General features: G+C 38.2%; 1 non-coding gene across 1 annotated transcript; it reads left to right on the top strand.

Annotated features, from left to right (window-relative positions):
* Positions 1-692: 692 nt before the first annotated feature.
* LOC126002348 (U1 spliceosomal RNA) lies at positions 693-856 on the top strand. Its single transcript, XR_007493083.1, has one exon. It is a non-coding gene; the product is annotated as a U1 spliceosomal RNA (small nuclear RNA).
* The last annotated feature ends 11,171 nt before the right edge of the window (positions 857-12,027 follow it).

Genomic DNA, 12,027 nt, shown 5'->3' with positions numbered 1-12,027 from the left:
AGACCTCCCCCTTACGATTTGTAAGATATAATTCAAGAAGTAGTGAAAGATATTAATATCTGGACAGTCAACTGAGAATTTTACATACGATGCTTAACTCACCCATGAGACTGTAGAGGGAGTCTCTTGTCAATACAACCTTCTATGTTTTATGTTTATTCAAAGTAGGTGATTAAAATGGTCATGTATCTAGTAAGAAGCAAGTTACTAATAATCTCAGGAATTATTTATTCTGGTTCTCTCAGACCATTTATACTCAACAAAAGAAGATTTAGGAATAGAAGTGGAAACACTGAGTAGATACCACTTGTAGCTAAAGTAGATTATTACTCTCTTAATCCAGATCGTTTCAAAGGATCGTGACGTTTATGATCAAAGGATCACAATTGCTCACTGTATTGACTATATCATCCACCCCTCCTTGCAACATCTACATAACTTCATCTTCAGTATATAAACATCTGTCATAAAATATAAGTTCTTTCGTAAAATATAAGTTCCCTTTCTTTGTCTTTCCTGATCTCCCTTACTAAATAAATGAATGAACAAATGAATAAGTTTTACTCTGTTGCATGTCCATTTTTTCCCTTCTACATTGCCAAAGATGCCAACATACACAATCCTTGAGTTCTATTTCACATCCAGGTGCTCTGAGAATATCTCTGGTTTTGCCTATTGAAATAAAATTTACAATACTTACCTGGCAGGGGAGATACCATGATCACGAAGGTGGTTTCCCCAGGGCGAGGTTTATCCATTGCTCTCTGGATGTGCTGACCTCTGTGATTTCCCCAAATGTGGGAAACTCGACTGCATAATTTGTGGTAGTGGGGGACTGCATTCGTGCTCTCCCCTGAAAAAAACAAATAAATAAAATTCATGAGAAAATGGCAAATCTTTTCTTTGTCTAATGTCTTTATTTCAGGCAAAATTTTAAAGTACATCAGAGGCCACAAATCACCATAACATGACTATGGACTAGAGGGATACAGGGAACAATATTTCCAACAGAGTGGGAACAAAATTTCCATAGGCTTTTCTTTTTAACTACTCTTTACATTTCTCGTACACATAATTTTGTTTCTGGTCCAGATATTTTTTGTCCCAGGTGTGACCTACTAAATTTAATTTCTCTTTACCAACAACATTGATTCTCAGGCATACGGCTTTTCAATAGTTTTTTCTCTTCCTGCTCTTCACTTTCTGGGTTCCCCGTTCCTCAGCTCTTAAAGAAATAAAGGAAATCCATTTGCTTCCAACCCTCTTCCAGCAGTAATTTACTCATTGTGCTTAAACCATGTATTCTGATTCTACCTTGGTAAAACTAGCAAAGCTTTCTTTTTTCTGAAGCTCAGGAACTAGGTCCTGGAACTGCCAGCCAAAACCCAAGTTGCATTTCTTTACAAAGTTTTAGTCAGAATTGAAATAATGCTTTAGTAGAGAACTTCTGGTTCATCTTGTACCCAATAGGCTTTCTTTAAAGGCTGTGATGAGAGGATCCACTACAAATTATAATGCGAACTATGAAATGTTTCTTCCTGTGATGCCAATTTTTGTCTTAGGACTTTCATGGAGGAACAAAACTCATTTGTAAATTCTTTCAATAGATCTGATCCATGTATTGTAGCCTATGCCCTGATAGCTATGTGGATATCCTTGCTCAGATAAAAGGTCTGAAATAAGAACATCAAAGCAATATCTAGAGTAACATCCTATCTCAGAGGAAAGGACACCAGAACTTGGGGTATATATAAGAAAAAAATCACACAGGCAGGGGTCTAGCATTTGATCCTTCTCACTGGGCAGAACAAACTATGGTGGGATGCAGGAGTCAGTCACAAGTAAGGGAAATAGAAGAAAGCCCAACAGGTGGTGAAGCATGGGGTAGGGAGTGATGAGTCAGCCCATTATCAGCTAGTGCAGATGCCATGATTGGTCTCAGGCTGAGATCAAGGCTAGAAATTTTGTTCCATTTCTAAAAAAAATATGATCTTTACCTGAGATCAATGAAAAATCTGATCCTTGAGATTAAAATGTCTCAGGAGAGGGAAAGGAGAGCAAGAAAAAATATTTATTGAGGCTCAAAAACCTCACTCTTAAAATGAGGCTGTGAGTGTCTTTATGTTTTTACTTATGGGGTAAGTATAGGGTGTGGGGTTTTGATCTGCAAATGAGGGAGAAATTCAGACGCTCTGTTAATATCCAGATTCTAGACTCACCAACCATATGCTATGGCACCTGTACATAGAGTTGGTTTCCTATCTAAGGACAAAAGTGATTGGCAAGTCTTTATTCCCACTGTGCTGTCAGGACCCAAGCCCCAGGCTTCTGCTAGCCTCTCCATTGCCTAGCAACAACCACCTCCTTGATTACTTGAGTTGTCATTGTTATTTCTGTATCCATCTACTCTAAATTGAGTATATGAGGCCTACTAAGAAGAAGGGAAAGGCCTGGTTGTTCAACCAGAATTGCAAGTTCGATTGCAAGTAAGAGCAAAGACACTCTCAGAACAAGCTCAGAGGAGGGGGAATAAATAACAAGACTGACTTCAAGCTGAAACCAATTATGAAGCAAGAGAGGGGAAGAAGGGATGGAGCAAAATCTAATGATTCTGTGAATCCCAGAATGTTCAAACAAAAGGAAGAAAATGAATAAAATGTCACTTAAAATTACTATAGGTATTTACATATATTATTTAAATAAATTGGAAATCATATTCCTTCTTTAATCTGTATCTTTTGGTATAAAATTATTTAATTCTGTCAAATACAAAGAAAACCATGTGCCGTGCAATTCAAAAACCTGGAACTTCTTAGAATAATGGAGTCATAGATGTTTCTTTAAGAGTACACTAACTTTGGGACAGAATGAGATACTACAGTAGGGAGTGCATTTGCTTGGCTCATGGCTGACACGAGTTCAATTTCTGGCATCCTATAGGGTGTTTGAAGCACCACCAGCAGTAATTCTTGATTCCAGGAGTAACCCCTGAGCATCGCCAGGTGTGACTCCCAAACAAACAAACAAACAACTAAATAAATTTAAAAAGTACAATAAGTAAGGAGATGGTGAGGAACAGAATGCATGAAGATGAAGGAGGGAAGGAAGGAAGGAAGGAAGGGAGGGAAGGAAGGAAGGGAGGGAGGGAGGGAGGGAGGGAGGGAGGGAGGAAGGAAGGGAGGGAGGGAGGAAAGGAAGGGAGGGAGGGAGGAAGGAAGGGAGGGAGGGAGGAAAGAAGGGAGGGAGGAAGAAAGGGAGGGAGGAAGGAAGGAAGGGAGGGAGAGAGAGGTAGGGAGGGAGGGAAGGGAGGAGGGAGAGAAAGGGAGGAGGGAGAAGGAAGGGAGGAGGGAGAGAAAGGGAGGAGGGAGAAGGAAGGGAGGGAGGGAGGAAAGGAAGGGAGGGAGGGAGGAAGGAAGGGAGGGAGGGAGGAAGGAAGGGAGGGAGGGAGGAAGGAAGGGAGGGAGGGAGGAAGGAAGGGAGGGAGGGAGGAAGGAAGGGAGGGAGGGGGAAGGGAGGGAGGAAGGGAGGGAAGAAGGAGGGAAAAGGGAGGGAGGAAGGGAGGGAAGAAGGAGGGAAAAGGGAGGGAGGAAGGAGGGAAAAGGGAGGGAGGAAGGAGGGAAAAGGGAGGAAGAAAGGAAGGGAGGAAGAGAGGAAAAGAAGGAAGGAAGGAAGGAAGGAAGGAAAGGTGAGAGGAGAGGAGGAGAGGAAGAAAGGGAGAAAGGGAGGGAGAAAGGGAGAAAGGGAGGAAGGAAGGAAAGGTGAGTGGAGAGAAGAAGAGGAGGGGAAAGAAGGGAAGGGGCGGGTTGGGGAGGGAGGAGAGGAGGGGAAAGAAGGGAAGGGGCGGGTTGGGGAGGAAAGAGGAGAGGAGAAGAAAGGAGAGGAGAAAACTACAGTATAAATGCTGGCATTTAAAGCTGTTGGGAAATTCTGTTCTCTACAAGGGAGAACAAAGACTGTCATCAATCAACTCAAATTATGGCTCAATTTTGGAAATGGTATCAATTTGAAAGTTCCTTTCCCACCTAGAGATTATTAGATGGAAAATATTCGCTCTCCAGTAATTAAGTTCAGATCTGAAGACACTTCTAAGGAGAAAAACAGCAAGTTCAGAGTCTATGTATCCACCCATTAAAGTCCTTAAATTATGTATTTATCAGCTCTGTGGAAAGCTACCACTGCAATTTTTTTTTAAGTCAGAGACATCAAATCTTACACTATTGAGTACCACACTCACTTCTACCCAAATGGCTCCCAACCCATACAGCAAAAAATGTACATTATTCTTTTCATTCTTATAGATTTTTAAAAATCAATTTTGCTTAAATAGATACATGTATTTTTTAAAAATCATGTCAATCACAACTTATTTATCCAGTGAAAACCCTCAGGTCATATTATGGCTGGTGTCTAAGTAAAGTTACTTCAAGAAAGGGACCAGAGAGGGAAATGGAGGAAGGAAGGCAGGAAGGGGTGGAGCTAGGATTGGAGGTCATTAGGCTCCCACAGGTATGTGTCTTCAAAAATGATCGTCATTATCATCCCTTGAAGTTTTTCTTCCCTCTGTCTGAGAAATCTTCGCCTGGTTTTTGTTTAAACTTCAAAGTTTATTTTTGTCAAGAAATCACTATGATTGCCCCCTTATAGGACTCTTGAAGTATCATCAAAGGATATAACCCCTTTACTTCCGGCAGGTTAATTTACATGATTATCAGCATGGAAGTCCTTGCTTTTGAAACTCTTAATTCTGAAAACAAATCCAGCAATGACAACTAAAATACTGCATCTGAATTATTTTTCTTAATTGGTTTTCATTCTTCATCAAAATGAAATTCAAATAGTACTGGAAGACTTAAAATGAAAAATCTGAGCCCTTTAGCCAGTTTCCTTCCTAGCTGCCTTGCAACATTTAAATACAGTCCTAATTCCTAAAGGCAATCACTTTGAATTGATTTAGTTGTTAATTAGGATGCTACTGGATACTTTTCACATTAAAAATAATTTATCTGTTATTTATTGACTTAAACATTTTACATACTATTTCTAGACTTTAGAATTTTGACTATTTTCAAATGTATTCCTTTATTTCCTTCCAATACTGTGATTTCACTTTAGTTGGTATGATTGTACATTGCAACTACCTATTTCAATGATTTTTCTGTTGGTTTATATTTTGTTTGGTTTGTTTATTTGGGGGCCACACCCAGCAATATTTAGAGGATACTCCTGGCTCTGTGCTCAGGGATCACTCCCAGCATGTTCAGGGGACTATACTGAGTGTGGAGGCTTGAACCTGGGTCTGCCACATGCAGGGCAAATACTCAATCCACTGTCCTATTTCTCTGGCAAAAACCTATTTTTTTCTTTTAGTAGTGGTGGTGGGATTGGGATTGGGGATTGAGCCATACTTAGCTGTGTTCAAGATTTAGTCTTGGTTTTGCACTCAGGAATCACTGCTGGTGGGGATTAGGGTACTATAATGAGGTGCCATGAATTAGACCAGCTCAGTCGTGTGCAAGGCAGGTTGGTATCCTACTTGCTATACTATTTCTCTGGCTTATACATTGCAATATCTTATATAATTATGTTATGAGTATGTATTCTTTTTTTTTCTTTTGGTTTTTGGGTCACACCCGGCAGCGCTCAGGGGTTACTCCTGGCTCTATGCTCAGAAATCGCTCCTGGCAGGCACGGGGGACCATATGGGATGCCGAGATTCAAACCACCATCCTTCTGCATGAAAGGCAAACGCCTTACCTTCATGCTATCTCTCCAGTCCCCAAGTATGTATTTTTTTTATATTAGAGCTTTCTTTAAAAATGTGGTGATCTTTGACTGTTCATGTGAAGTATTGGAAGTCAAAGTTTTGTGAGTCACATGCCAGATCCAGATCCATATTGAGAAACCTCTAAGTATCATTTTGGGGAGTGTTTTACTTACGTGTTAGAGGAATAGTACAGTGGGTAGGGTATTTGTCTTGCATGTGACAAACCCAAATTCAAGCCTTCATCCATATGGTCTTCTGAGCATGCTGAAGTGATTTCTGAGCACAGAGCCAGGAGTAACCCCAAATATTGCTGGTTGTGACTCCCAAACAAGCAAATCAAACCAACAAATAAAAAACAGAAAAAAATAATTGATATATACATTTTAAATTACTAAAGAAAAATAAAAGATCAAACTGTGGTGTAAATACTTTTTAAAAATGAGATTAATTGGGAAGGCCTTCATATGTATATAAAATAATTTTATGCATTTTATATTGGGATAAAAAATGAGAAGGCAGTAGATAATAAAATTGGTAGTAATGAAATAATATAAATACTAGGCACTGTTAAATTGAACATCATAACTGATATGCAAATTGTATAAAAATTTGAGAAATAATATGAATATATTCAGCAAAGAAAATATTTTTTATGTAAATGTTCCTTTTCTACAGAATTAACTGGCATAGGATAAATCCCCAAAGATATTAAAGATAAAAACAAAAATAATGCCAAACGGATAGGAAAAAATGTAAAAAGACAACTTTTTTTGGTAGTATATATTCAGACTGGAAATAAAAGATTCAATCACATTTAAATTTCTCTGTAATAAACTGTGACTTTCACTAAATAAAAAAAACATTATAATAATAAGCCATGCATCTAAAAATGTAATAAGACATAAAATCTTGGACACAGTAAATTGCCAACTGCTAAAACAAGCTTTGAAAAAGGTCCATTTCATAACTATGCAATTCAAATTAAATATAGGAAAGTCTTTGGTCTCATCCTATGAATATCAGAAACTCAGTAACAGGAATTGTTTTTATTGTTGTATCTGCAAAGAATTAATTTGGAGACTAGAGGAATCAAAAATAGAAATAAGAAAAGGATATTAAAATAGAAAGAATATTCATCTTATAAGGATAGAACCACAAGAATTTTACATATAAAATAATAGATATAATAATATATTATATGTATGTGGGAATTGCTTAATTAAAGGGTAGCTATAGGTAATGAATTGGTAATGAAATAAAAATGGTTGATCTATTTAGTTCAGCTGTTTTTGTTTTTTTTGGGCCACACCTACTTGAGCTTAGTCTTGGCTCTGTGGTCAAGGATCACTCTTTGTTGGCCTCTGGGAACCATATGTAGTTCCAGGGATTAAACTCAGGCCATTGCATGCCACGCAAGCACCCTACTGGCACTGTGGCCCAGGTATGGTTGATCCTCAGATTTTAGAAATGAGTGGATGGAAATCTCTGATTTTCTTTCTTTTATACTTAAGAAAGAATGGCCCTTTTTTCTTCTACAATACCTTAAATAAATAATCTTGTTGCTAGAAGACCAGAATTCTCAATACAAACTACTCACAACTCTTAGCATTTTCGGGAAATGATAGAGAGTTACAACAGTTTCTTGTGGCTACAGTAATAAATGACCACAATTTGAAAGGCTGAATATACAGAATGATTTTTTTCTCATTGTAGGTTAGAAATTTGAATTCAAGATGTCAGCATACCTAACATTACAGCAAAAATGTTCCGAGTGGCTTCTTGTCATCGTTGTTGTCAGTATTTATGGTTTTTGAGTCATACTCAGAAGTGCTTACAAGGCTATACCTGGTTTCTTTCTCAAGAGTGAATTCTCGCTGTACCCCAGGGGGTCATGTGTGGTTCTGGGGATTCAAACCAAGATCAGAGGCATGCAGGCAAGCATCTTAACCCTTATTCTATCTCTCTGTACAACTCGTACTTTTATTGCATTGGAAATGATAAGAAGTTTATGAACTCTGTTCCTGGAATAGAGGAAATAGACCAATATAAATTTTTACCTATTACTTTATAGTACAGAAATGTGTTTCAAATCCAAATCCTGACTTGCATGAAAAATTTCATCTACTTCCAAAGAGACCCATCCATATTGGGATAATAATATTTTACTAAAATTATGCTGACTTGAATGCCAATCAAACTTTTTAAAATATCTTCTCAGAATATATGAAATAATGTCTGTTCAAATATTGGTTTACTTTGGCCTAGCTATATTGACACATGATAGTAATCTTTACTCTAGTATTTATCATTGCATTAGTTGAGAACTGCATTGTTAGAATCACATTAGAGTTTGAGATGCTCTATCAATTTTTTGTTTGTGTACCACATCCAATAATGCTTTGGGGTTATTTCTGAATCTACATTCAGGAAGCTCTCCTAGGGGTGCTCAAGGATCGATTTCAGGTCAACAGCCACATGCAAGGAAAACTCTATTCCTACTGAGCTATCACTTCGAACCTAAGACTTTTAATTCTGAGGCATACCCCTATCTTTTATAGGTGTCAAATTAGAATCATGGTTTGAAAGAATTTCCTATATGTTCCTGCTTTCTTGTCCTGAATTTTCCCAAGGTGTTTATCTCTTTTCTCTATCAATTTGCTTGATGCACCCCTAATTCGTGTGTGTGTGTGTGTGTGTGTGTGTGTGTGTGTGTGTGTGTGTGTATTTTTGCTGGGCATCAAACCCAGGTCTCTTCATACATTTTACCACTGAGACACATAAGTAGTCATTTGTACTACTAAGTATCTCTCAGATTACTTCTTGAAGTACCTATACTGACAGATACACCATAGGGGGAGTTTTGAAATAAGCACCTGCAAGTCCCCTTTTAGTCCCTTCCTTATGTTTCTAACTCCTGCCAGCAGAAGATAATTCATAACCTGATTGGTCATTTTTTTACATTTACTTGGGCATTTTGGTGGAGGAGGCATTCTGAAGATGTATGCATACCTCATAGTTTGGGGGCTATTCCCAGCTCTGTGCTTGTGGATCACTTCCAGTGGTGCTTAGAGGGCCATGCAGTGTTGACAGTTGAACTAGGCTTCCCACATGTATTGTATATGCTGAGCCCTTTGAGCTATCTGGCCATTTTTATTTCACGAATAAACACACCTATGTCCAAGATTGGTAGCTAGAGGTGATACAACTTTGTGTTCTAGTTTCTGAATCTAAACTGTTAGCCCATCTCCCATTCTTCCTGTGTAACCTACCTGAGGATAAGACCTGCCCATTACTGGGAGGGCTCTTGGGGTCTCAAGAGGTCTGCCCGAGGGGGCAAGAGGGGCAGAGAAGATTTGGAGGATTTGGAGGATTGATGGAGAGGAAATTTGCAAGGATAGATGGAGGAAGATTCACCAAGAGAGATGGAGGAAGAAGCAGGGCAAGCTGAAGAGAACATGCTTAAATAAGTTTAAGATTATAGGCCACACATGTGGTGGCTAGGACCTTAAATAAAGCTGATGTTTCCTGAAGACTGCCTGTGAGTTTTCTCCACGCCGCTATCCTGAACCCTCAGACCAGCCATCTGAAGGTGGTTGCAGATGCGTGGTCCGAGCTGGAGGAGAAAGGCCTTGCCCTCCATCCACATCCATATTCCAGCCCATCCAAAGGCTGTTATGCAACACCATACTATTAAACATGAAGAAAGTCAAAGTCGTTTCCTTTGTAAAAGGTTGGAATAAAGGCTGCCTATACTTGCTCTCTTTCTTCCCACCTGTATTTTGACTCCTTTTTAGACAAGGCAATTTAGGAGTGGGATAGTAGAGAGCAATGGGGTATAATACTGAAGTAGCGTTTCTTCTCACTCTTTTGGCAATATCACAATATTAGCTCTGGCTCTGAAGAAAAAGGAAAGAAATAACAACAATGGCAATACTGGGATTGATGGTATGGTGGCTGGTATGACTTTTGCCTTACATGAGGCAGACCCATGTTCAATCCCCAGCATTTCATATTGTCACCCAAGTCCTGCCAGGAGTGATTCCTGAGCAGTGCTAGATGTGGCCTCAAAATAAAAACAAAATGCCAATACTGAGGAAGAGTTATAACAATTAATTTCTTTTCCAAAGTCTTGTTTCAGCTTTTACCAGAAAGATCTGGTCAGATCAAGAGTGTTCACAGAAGCTAAATATTTTTTGTTTGCTTGTTTTTTGTTTCTGTTTTTGGGTCACACCCGACAGCGCTCAGGGGTTATTCCTGGCTCTATGCTCAGAAATCGCTCCTGGCAGGATCAGGGGACCATATGGGATGCCGGGATTCGAACCACTGACCTTCTGCATGCAAGGCAAATGCCTTACCTCCATGCTATCTCTCTGGCCCAGAAGGTAAATATTTTAAATGCCTTTGTAATAACTTGTCTCTTTATTTTGTAATTAGTATAATATCTATTCTACCATATTATTAATAAAAATACATGGCTAATATTTTGAACTAACATTGTTGAACATGTTTCTAGGTTATTCACCCTATATCCTTATATTGCACACCACGCTCAAACTTGTGAATTTAAGACCAAACCTTTTTCCTTAGGATTTCATATTGTGAATAGAAACTCATGTCAATAAACATGATCAATGATCTAAAGGATTATGCACATAGTTGGGGCTGGAGACTTGAGCTTTCTAGTTTTTTCTAGAGGGATAGTGTAAGGTGAATGATTAGCATCCAGGGAAAAAGGATCCTGTATGTTGGATGTGGAAAATACATCTACCTGGGCTAAAAGTAGGTAAGGTAATGGGAACAAGGAAAGGACTAACAAGCCAAGGGAACTCTATTTTCCCTAGCACAAATTCTGACAGATATTTGCATGAGTAGGAAATGGATAGCAATATTTTAAAAATGACAGGTAACAAGGTACCTAATAAATCACCCACCGTGAAAATTGCTTCCTTTCTGATCTTCTAGAACTGAGTTAAAGATGACAGTGCTCTGTATGATCTAAGGGTCTACTGTCCCTATTTATCTTATAGACCTTGTATAAAAATAGTATTTTCTATTTTTCTTCCTGATCTTCTGTTTCTGGGAACACAAACTATCATTTTAAAAAAAACTTTATTTTAAGGTTAACTTTTACTTAAATCAATTTTAACAAGAAATTGTCAATAGGTAAAGGAATAATAGCATGAACCAGGGAGGCAGCTATCAGAGAGGTTAATTGAATGAAATTCATTCTGTACACATGATCTTTAGAATAGAAAGGTACCTCAGGTATAGAGTGGAATGCTGAGTATTATTCTGAAAAAAACTTATGTTCACAGTTTATTTTTATAGTTAGCATGATTCAGGGAGCTTAAAGAATGTTTCTAGAGAAAAAAAATGTTATTACTATCAAGCATGCCAGGCCAATTTATATTGCCACCTCTCATCTTTAATTCCCTTATTCAGTCTTTCATTTGTTCATTGAATAAGTGTTTATCAAACACTAAAAGTCACAGTCCATTGTTCAAGTGAGGAAGGAGAGAGTGAGAAAAAATGAATAAATAAGAAAACACTAAGAAAAATTTGTATTTTAGTTTTGCAAACAATTGTAAAATGAAGTGACACAGAAATCCACCAAAAATCTGATCTTTCATTTTTCTTTTGGGTTTTCAGGCCAAATTTGGAAATACTCAGGGTTTACTTTTGGCTCTACACTCTGGGATCACACTTGGTGGGTTTTAGGAGACCATATTAAGTGCTGGAGATCAAACTTTGGCAAATGCAAAGCAAGTAGCCTACCTACTGTACTAAAATCTGTTCTTTTGGCCTGATTAATTTATTGTCTTCTTTATTAGGTTCTCCGTCACACTGAGGCAACCAAATTAGTTTCTTGGGAGTATTCTTGAACCACATATGAGGTTAAAACTGTAGAAATTTGGGGCCAACTCCAAAAACTGGAAATCGAGCTCCCATACTACCCAGCTACTAGGAATATACCCTAGGAACACAAAAAATACAATACAAAAATCCCTTTCTTACATATTCATTGCAGCACTATTTACCATAGCAAGACTCTGGAAACAACCAAGATGCCCTTCAACAAATGAATGGCTAAAGAAACTGTGGTACATATACACAATGGAATATTATGCAGCTGCCAGGAGAGATAAAGTCATAAAATTTTCCTATACATGGATATACATGGAATCTATTATGCTGAGTGAAATAAGTCAGAGAGAGAGAAAGACGCAGAAAAGTTTCACTCATCTATGAGTTTTAAGAAAAAT

Source organism: Suncus etruscus, chromosome 2, assembly GCF_024139225.1.
Source record: "Suncus etruscus isolate mSunEtr1 chromosome 2, mSunEtr1.pri.cur, whole genome shotgun sequence".
Taxonomy (NCBI): domain Eukaryota; kingdom Metazoa; phylum Chordata; class Mammalia; order Eulipotyphla; family Soricidae; genus Suncus; species Suncus etruscus.
This window is presented reverse-complemented; position numbering and strand designations above follow the sequence as displayed.